Source organism: Populus alba, chromosome 19 (genome assembly GCF_005239225.2).
Source record: "Populus alba chromosome 19, ASM523922v2, whole genome shotgun sequence".
In the NCBI taxonomy this organism is placed as follows: Eukaryota; Viridiplantae; Streptophyta; class Magnoliopsida; order Malpighiales; family Salicaceae; genus Populus; species Populus alba.
Genome location: NC_133302.1, coordinates 20,824,031 through 20,832,410, shown reverse-complemented (window position 1 = coordinate 20,832,410; position 8,380 = coordinate 20,824,031).

The window sequence follows — 8,380 nt, the reverse complement described above, 5'->3', positions numbered from 1 at the left end:
ATCTTTTTAGGTGATTCTCTTGTTTCTTGGAAAAGCAAGAAACATTTTATTATTTCTCAATCTTCAACTGAAGCAGAATATTGTGCTATGACATCTATTACCAAAGAGATTGTTTGGTTATGTTGGTTACTTGCAGATATGAGATTTTTCTTTTCTCATCCCACTTCTATGTATTGTGACAATCAGAGTTCTATTCAGATTGCTCATAACTCAGTTTTTCATTATAGAACTAAACACATTGAGATTGATTGTCATCTTACTCGTCATCATCTTAAGCATGACATAATTACTTTGCCTTTTGTTTCTTCTTCTTTATAGATTTCTTTACCAAGTCACATTCTATTCCCTATTTTTATGTTTTAGTTGGTAAACTCTCGATATTTGTAGCTGCCGCATCATGAGTTTGAGGGAAGATGTTAAAAAATATAAGTTATTTTATTTTATTTATTAAGGGTAGAATAATATTCTTATTTTTCTTTTCAGTTTAACTATATATACTCTCTTTGTATTTAGGTTAAACATGTCCCTTCAATGCAATATCAATAAAACCGTAACCTCCTCTTCTCTTGTTTTTGTATTTCTCTTTTATTTATTTAGATTGTTTAATAATTATAATATCATTTTAGCTTTAAATGATCAAAATGACAATTTCATCTAATTTTGGATTTTGAGATATGGTTGAGATACATCTTTTGAGATTTTTTTTAAAAAATATTTTTAGAATCAATAATAAAAAAATACAAAAATCAAACAAGCTAAAATAATTTTCAAGCCAAAACGAACAAACCTAGATTTTAAAAAAATCTGATGATAATTAATAACTTTTAAATATATCATCATCATCTTTTTTAACATGTGATGATTATTAATAATTATCAATTTAGGAAAATCAATTATTTAACACTAACTAGATATTTTATCACTTTTATTTATTTATTTTTGGCAATCAATATATTTTTTGGAATGATGATGATTACTATAATATTAATAATTAATAATTAATAATTATCTAATTAGGAGAATTAACTATTCCATGCTAAATAGAAATTTTAATATTTTATTTGCGACCAATATCTAACCTTATGAGACTATAAGTGATGTCAACTTTTTTTTTTTATAGCATATGATGGATTAATCAATTTACTAATTGATTTATTAATCAAATTCATTTATCTGGAATATTTTTATATTAAGATTATATAAATGTAATTGTTGATTAAATTAGATATGTTTAACTTCATAATGCTTAAGTAAATATATATTTTTTTTTAAATTATCATAAAAGATGTGAGATGCAATGCTTCTGCCACAGATAGGATTTTATCTGCCTACTTTCTTTTTTTATGTCGTCTATGCTTTTGAACTTGAGAAGTTCTCAATATGAATAAAGCTCACTTGTCTACGTAAATTTTGTTAAGGACAATAAAAAAAAATTAAAATTTTTTTTATTAATTCTCATGTGTAATTAAGCATAACTTCCTAGCAAAGTAAAGGATTTCGCAACACAAAAGTGAAAAGGAAAAGAGATGTGATAATTTTTGCACTTTTGTTTATTCTTTTATAAAAGGAAATACTGATACTTTGACTTGCTAGGAAGTTATGCTACACCCTAAAATAAAACAACACACACCCTAAAATAAAACAACATTTCATTGTACATAAAATATTGTGCACAAATTCATAAAATGCTATTTAGTTAATGAAATTAAAAAATTCAAAAAACAATTTTTTTTTAATCGTTTGTTTTCTTTTCTATAAATAAAGAATATTGATAATTTGACACTCATATATATATCTAAGTATCTCGTGTTAAGGTTTCTAAGAAGAAAAAATGCTTTAGAGAAGGAAGTTTACGTTTAGGAAATCCCAAATCAAGATTCCTCATGATCTGCCGTGATCTTGATAAATCTTATGCTATAATTCTTGAAGAATATATGCTAGAATGATGAATACCTCCTTTTCTTACTCTTTTAAACTTCCTAGCAAGGCAAAGGATTTTGCAACACAAAAAAAAAAAAAGGAAAAGGAAAAGGAAAAGGAAAGAAATGTGATTATGTTAGCATTTTTTTTAATCTATTTTTTCTTTTCTATAAATAGAGAATATCGATACTTTGACACTCATATATATCTAAGTATCTCGTGTTAAGGTTTCTGATAAGGAAAATGCTTCAGAGAAGGAAGCTTATGTTCAGGAAATCCAAAATCAACCTTCCTCGTGATCTCCCGTGATCTTGATAAATCTTATGCTCTAATTCATGAAGCATATCTGCTAGAATTATGCATATCTCCTTTTCTTACTCTTTTAAACTTCCTAGCAAGGCAAAGGATTTTGCAACACAAAAAAGAAAAGGAAAAGAAATGTGATTATGCTAGCACTTTTTTTTAATTTTTTTTTCTTTTCTATAAATAGAGAATATCGATACTTTGACACTCGTATATATCCAAGTATCTCGTGTTAAGGTTTTTGATAAGGAAAATACTTAAGAGAAGGAAGCTTACGTTCAGGAAATCCCAAATCAAGCTTCCTCATGATTTGTCGTGAGCTTGATAAGTCTTATGCTATAATTCTAGAAGAATATCTGCTAGAATTATGCATATCTCCTTTTCTTACACTTTTAAACTTCCTAGCAAGGCAAAGGATTTTGCAACACAAAAAAGAAAAGGAAAAGAAATATGATTATGTTAGCACTTTTTCTTAATTTTTTTTCTTTGACACTCGTATATATCTAAGTATCTCGTGTTAAGGTGTCTGATAAGGAAAATGCTTTAGAGAAGGAAGCTTCAGTTAAGGAAATCCAAAATCAAGCTTCCTCGTGATCTACTGTGATCTTGATAAATCTTATTCTGTAATTCTTGAAGAATATCTGCTAGAATTATGCATATCTCTTTTTCTTAATCTTTTAAACTTCCTAGCAAGGCAAAAGATTTTGCAACACAAAAAAGAAAAGGAAAAGAAATGTGATTATGCTAGCACCTTTTTTTAATTTTTTTTTTCTTTTCTATAAAATAGAAAATATCGATACTTTTGACACTCGTATCTATCCAAGTATCTCGTGTTAAGGTTTTTGATAAGGAAAATGCTTAAGAGAAGGAAGCTTAAGTTCAGGAAATCCCAAATCAAGCTTCCCTCATTGATTTGTTGTGATCTTGATAAATCTTATGCTATAATTCTAGAAGAATATCTGCTAGAATTATGCATATATCCTTTTCTTACTCTTTTAAACTTCCTAGCAAGGCAAAGGATTTTGCAACACAAAAAAGAAAAGGAAAAGAAATATGATTATGTTAGCACTTTTTTTTTTTAATTTTTTTTTCTTTGACACTCATATATATCTAAGTATCTCGTGTTAAGGTGTCTGATAAGGAAAATGCTTTAGAGAAGAAAGCTTCAATTAAGGAAATCCAAAATCAAGCTTCCTCGTGATCTACCGTGATCTTGATAAATCTTATGCTATAATTCTTGAAGAATATCTGCTAGAATTATGCATAACTCCTTTTCTTACTCTTTTAAACTTCCTAGCAAGGCAAATGATTTTGCAACACAAAAAAGAAAAGGAAAAGAAATGTGATTATGCTAGCACTTTTTTTTAATTTTTTTTCTTTTCTATAAATAGAGAATATCGATACTTTGACACTCGTATATATCCAAGTATCTCGTGTTAAGGTTTTTGATAAGGAAAATACTTAAGAGAAGGAAGCTTAAGTTCAGGAAATCCCAAATCAAGCTTCCTCATGATTTGTTGTGATCTTGATAAATCTTATGCTATAATTCTAGAAGAATATCTGCTAGAATTATGCATATCTTCTTTTCTTACTCTTTTAAACTTCCTAGCAAGGCAAAGGATTTTGCAACACAAAAAAGAAAAGGAAAAGAAATATGATTATGTTAGCACTTTTTTTTTAATTTTTTTTTCTTTGACACTCGTATATATCTAAGTATCTCGTGTTAAGGTGTCTGATAAGGAAAATGCTTTAGAGAAGGAAGCTTCAATTAAGGAAATCCAAAATCAAGCTTCCTCGTGATCTACCGTGATCTTGATAAATCTTATGCTATAATTCTTGAAGAATATCTGCTAGAATTATGCATAACTCCTTTTCTTACTCTTTTAAACTTCCTAGCAAGGCAAAGGATTTTGCAACACAAAAAAGAAAAGGAAAAGAAATGTGATTATGCTAGCACTTTTTTTTAATTTTTTTTCTTTTCTATAAATAGAGAATATCGATACTTTGACACTCGTATATATCCAAGTATCTCGTGTTAAGGTTTTTGATAAGGAAAATGCTTAAGACAAGGAAGCTTACGTTGAGGAAATCCCAAATCAAGCTTCCTCATGATATGTTGTGATCTTGATAAATCTTATGCTATAATTCTAGAAGAATATCTGCGTTATAATTCTAGAAGAATATCTGCTAGAATTATGCATACCTCCTTTTACGACATAAAAATACTGCCCGATATTAATCAAAATGATATAAAAACTACGCGGAAAAATTATAAGATGCGGAAACAAATTTGTGATTTTTTGATTTTATCTTTTTTCTTTGAAATGGGCCGGGTCAGACCCAAATACCTGGGCCGGGCCGAACCTGGCCCAAATGCATGGGCTGGTACTGTGCACATAGTAACCGGGTTACTGTGGCCACTGTGCACATGCACAGTAACCGGGTTACTGTGGCCAGTACAGAGAATTAATCTGCGAGTCACTGTGCATATGCACAGTAACCGTGAATTAATTAGCGAGTTACTGTGCACAACACAATAACTAGCTAATTAATCTTCTTCTGCTGCAGAACGTAAACGTTCTGGATGCAGATGAAGCTGAAGCAAAAAAAAACGACGGGAAAGTCTACCTGGAGCGGTGATGATGCTGACAGCAGCTGATGCGGAAGGGGTTGTGGTGGCGGCGCTGGCGGTTCGCGGTGGCCGGCGGTTTTCCTTCTCTCTCTCTCCCCTCTGTATTTTTTCGTTTTCTTCTCTGCTTCTTCCTTTTTCTTCTCTGCCTTCTCTCCTCTCTTCTCACTCTCTTCTCCCTTCTGTTACCTCTTCTGTTCCCTTTCTCTCGGTCCTTTTTTTTTTTTTTTTTTCTTTCAGCAGCCCTCCCCTGTATTTATAGGAAAACAGGGGAGAGCGAACGTGTTGGGGCGGCTACTGTTGGCCGCCCCCTCCACTACCTTCAACGGATAACAACGCCAGGCAAGTGGGTGTCCATGGTGGGCGTCTTTTTGCGCAATAAACGGGAAAGAAAGTAGGCGAAAAGAGAAGAAAAAAAACGATTCTTCTCCCCTGTTCTCTCCGTGTCCAGGGAAAGAAGACGATGGTGCCGTTTCCAAATGGCACCGTTTTGCGTTTTTTTTATAATATATTTTTTTGAATTTTTTTATTTTTATTATTTTTTATGTGGGGACCCAAAAATGGGTTACAACATCATGAATTGATACATTATTGAATTCTATGTAGGAAAAATCATCAATTTTTATTGTCCTAAAATTCATAGCGGATTGAATCTCAAATCTTTCAATTACAAAATGAATAATTTTTCACATGGTTCAAAACATATATAAGTGTTGTTTAATTATTATTATCTTTTGGGATACTTAATTTCATTACACATTTCTCGTTAATTGTTCATGGTTGTATTTCATGTATCATGTTTATCAATTTGGAGGGAATGCAAGTGTTACTTTATCTTTACTAAGTATAGATCTTGAAAGAATTGTGAAGTGTTATAACTGGTATTTCATCAATAGACATGTGTTTCATATTAAAAAATATGAGCAGGGTAGAAAGATATAACAATAGGTTTATGTTAAGGGATCGACTTCTAATAAGTTTGAAGTTGATTACTATGAGAAGTTAAAAGAGGTAATTGAATTGCAATATTATAGCGAGCATAATAAAGTATTTTTATTCAAATGCTACTTGTATGACACCACTAACAGAGAAATCAAATAAGATCAACATCATGGTTTGGTTGAAATTAATTCAAAGTCTAGACTCTACAACTTCAATGATGTCTTTGTTTTGAACAAGTAATGCTAGCAAGTTTATTACACATACACTCTTTTCTTTAGAAATGATTATTCAAAAGTTGATTGATTATTTGTAGTGAAAACCAAATCCAGGGATCATATCGAGGTTGTTCAGGATGAGAACAATGAATTAACTGTGGGAGATGATGTCTTTTAACTTGGTGAGTTAGTTGATCCATATCAAGTTGTTCTGTCTAATGACTTAGAAAAAAATTTAAATTTTCACACCATCGATAATATTTTTGTTAATGTTGATGCTAAAGAATTGAATGATGTTTTGAGCTCTAACATAAATTCACAAGTCGATGAAAATGATGAAATCAATGTAAAAGATTATGATGGAGATGAAGACAAGTCAATTAACAAACAAGAAGAAAATTCTGATTAATTTGCACAACACGAATATGTAATGTCATAAATTATAAAGTAATATTTATGGATGAAACCCACTTCAATATAATGACAATGATGTTAATTTATTATTGAATGATAGAGAAATATTTGTTCTATTATTATGATGTGAGCTATTGTTTATTGTGTTGTGTGTGTAACTGTGAATTTAAGTATTTGTAGGATGGATAGATTTCCACCTATCCTCCTCCAAATCAGGGTTTGTTAGTCAGATGGGATACTGGTTAGAGGATACTTGGTATTGGAATCTGAAATGGAGAAGGCCCCTCAAAGCTAGTGAGACCCTGATGGTTCAAAGCTTAATGTCTGATCTTAATCTTGCAGCTATTCATCGATTGAAAGAAGACAGGTTGATTTGGGAATGGGGGAAAGACGGAGATTATACTGTTAATTCTTGTATGCTTGCCCTTGAAAGAATCAGGTATGCTGGTTCTCCTACTTATGTCACAAATGTATGGAAATCCATTTGCCCTCCAAAAACAGAAATGACTTTATGGCTAGCCTTAAATGAAGGCCTTTGCACAAGAGCGTTCCTGGTGAAGAGGCATGTTCTAAGCCCTCAGGAGGACAAGTGTCCTTTTTGTGAGCAACATTCAGAATCTGTATCCCACATCCTCTTGCATTGCCAAGTGGTTTGGAAACTATGGAACAAAATTGTAGATTGGAGAGGTTTGAGTTGGGTAATGCCTTATGGCCTTGACGACCTTCAATGTCAATGGCTGGGTCTTTTGCAGGGCAATCACTGTAAGTTTGAAAGAACTGTTTGGGGGGGCTTTATGTTTAACATTGTCTGGACTATATGGAATGCTAGGAACAACTTGATATTTGAGGATCAAAAGCCAATATGGGAAGATATCCTATGGCTTTTGTTTTACTTTGCTGCAGGATGGATCAGGAATCTCAACTCTTTGTTTTGGTATACTGGTGCCGATCTATACAGGAATCATGAATGCATTTCGGCATGGTCTGCTTAATTTCTGATTTAGTGTGGGTTTGTTTTTGCTTGGACTAATAGTAGGGTTATAGGTTTTCTTGTATTCATTTATTGTATGTAGGTGGATGCCTAGGCTACAATCTATGTAGCTAAAGCTATAGCCCTGCTCGCACTGTTTATTCTTTCTTTTTTATATTATATCTATTCTCGATTTCAACAAAAAAAAGATAAGAAATACATATATAATTTGGCATCAGATACTGTTTTACAATTATGAAAATACTAACATAATGTACATTACAAACTGGTATACCAACATAATGTTTTTGTCAGTATATTTTAGTGACGATGGAAAATGTTTCCCTTCTCCCTGTCACTATTCATAGTGTACATTACACATGGGTATACTGACAAAATGTGTCTGTCATTATATTCTAGTGACGATAAGAACTCTAATATGCTGATAATTACTGCTCCTGGTAATTGTTGACTCTTTTACTCTTTTTCCAACGGAATTACTAACGGACTGAAAAAGTCATTGGAAATATTTTAGAAAGGTTTCTACGAATTTTCGTACAAGTTGGAAATTTTAATTTGACATTACAAACAGAATCATTGTTGGAAATATTAAAAATATTAATATTTAATAATTTGCTGATAATTTCGTTGGTAAATCTAAATTAAAAAGACCAAAATCAGAACAAATAGGACATCATCTTTTTCTCTCTTCTTCCCAGCTAACAATTCTCTTCTCTCTCTCGTTCTTAACTGAAATCAAGCATAATCTTCTCTTCTCATCCTCATGTATGTTGTCTTTCTTTATTTTTCTTATTTTTTTTGGGTTTATTAACAATTTATTTTATTTTCTTTTGTTTTTGTTTTTTAATTCTTAGCTGGAATTAATTATGCCATTAAGGGAAGAATTTTTTCATTTATTTTTCTTCTTTTGTGTGTGTGTGTGATTTTTTGTTTTTTTGCATTATTTTAGTTTTTTCGCCATTATTC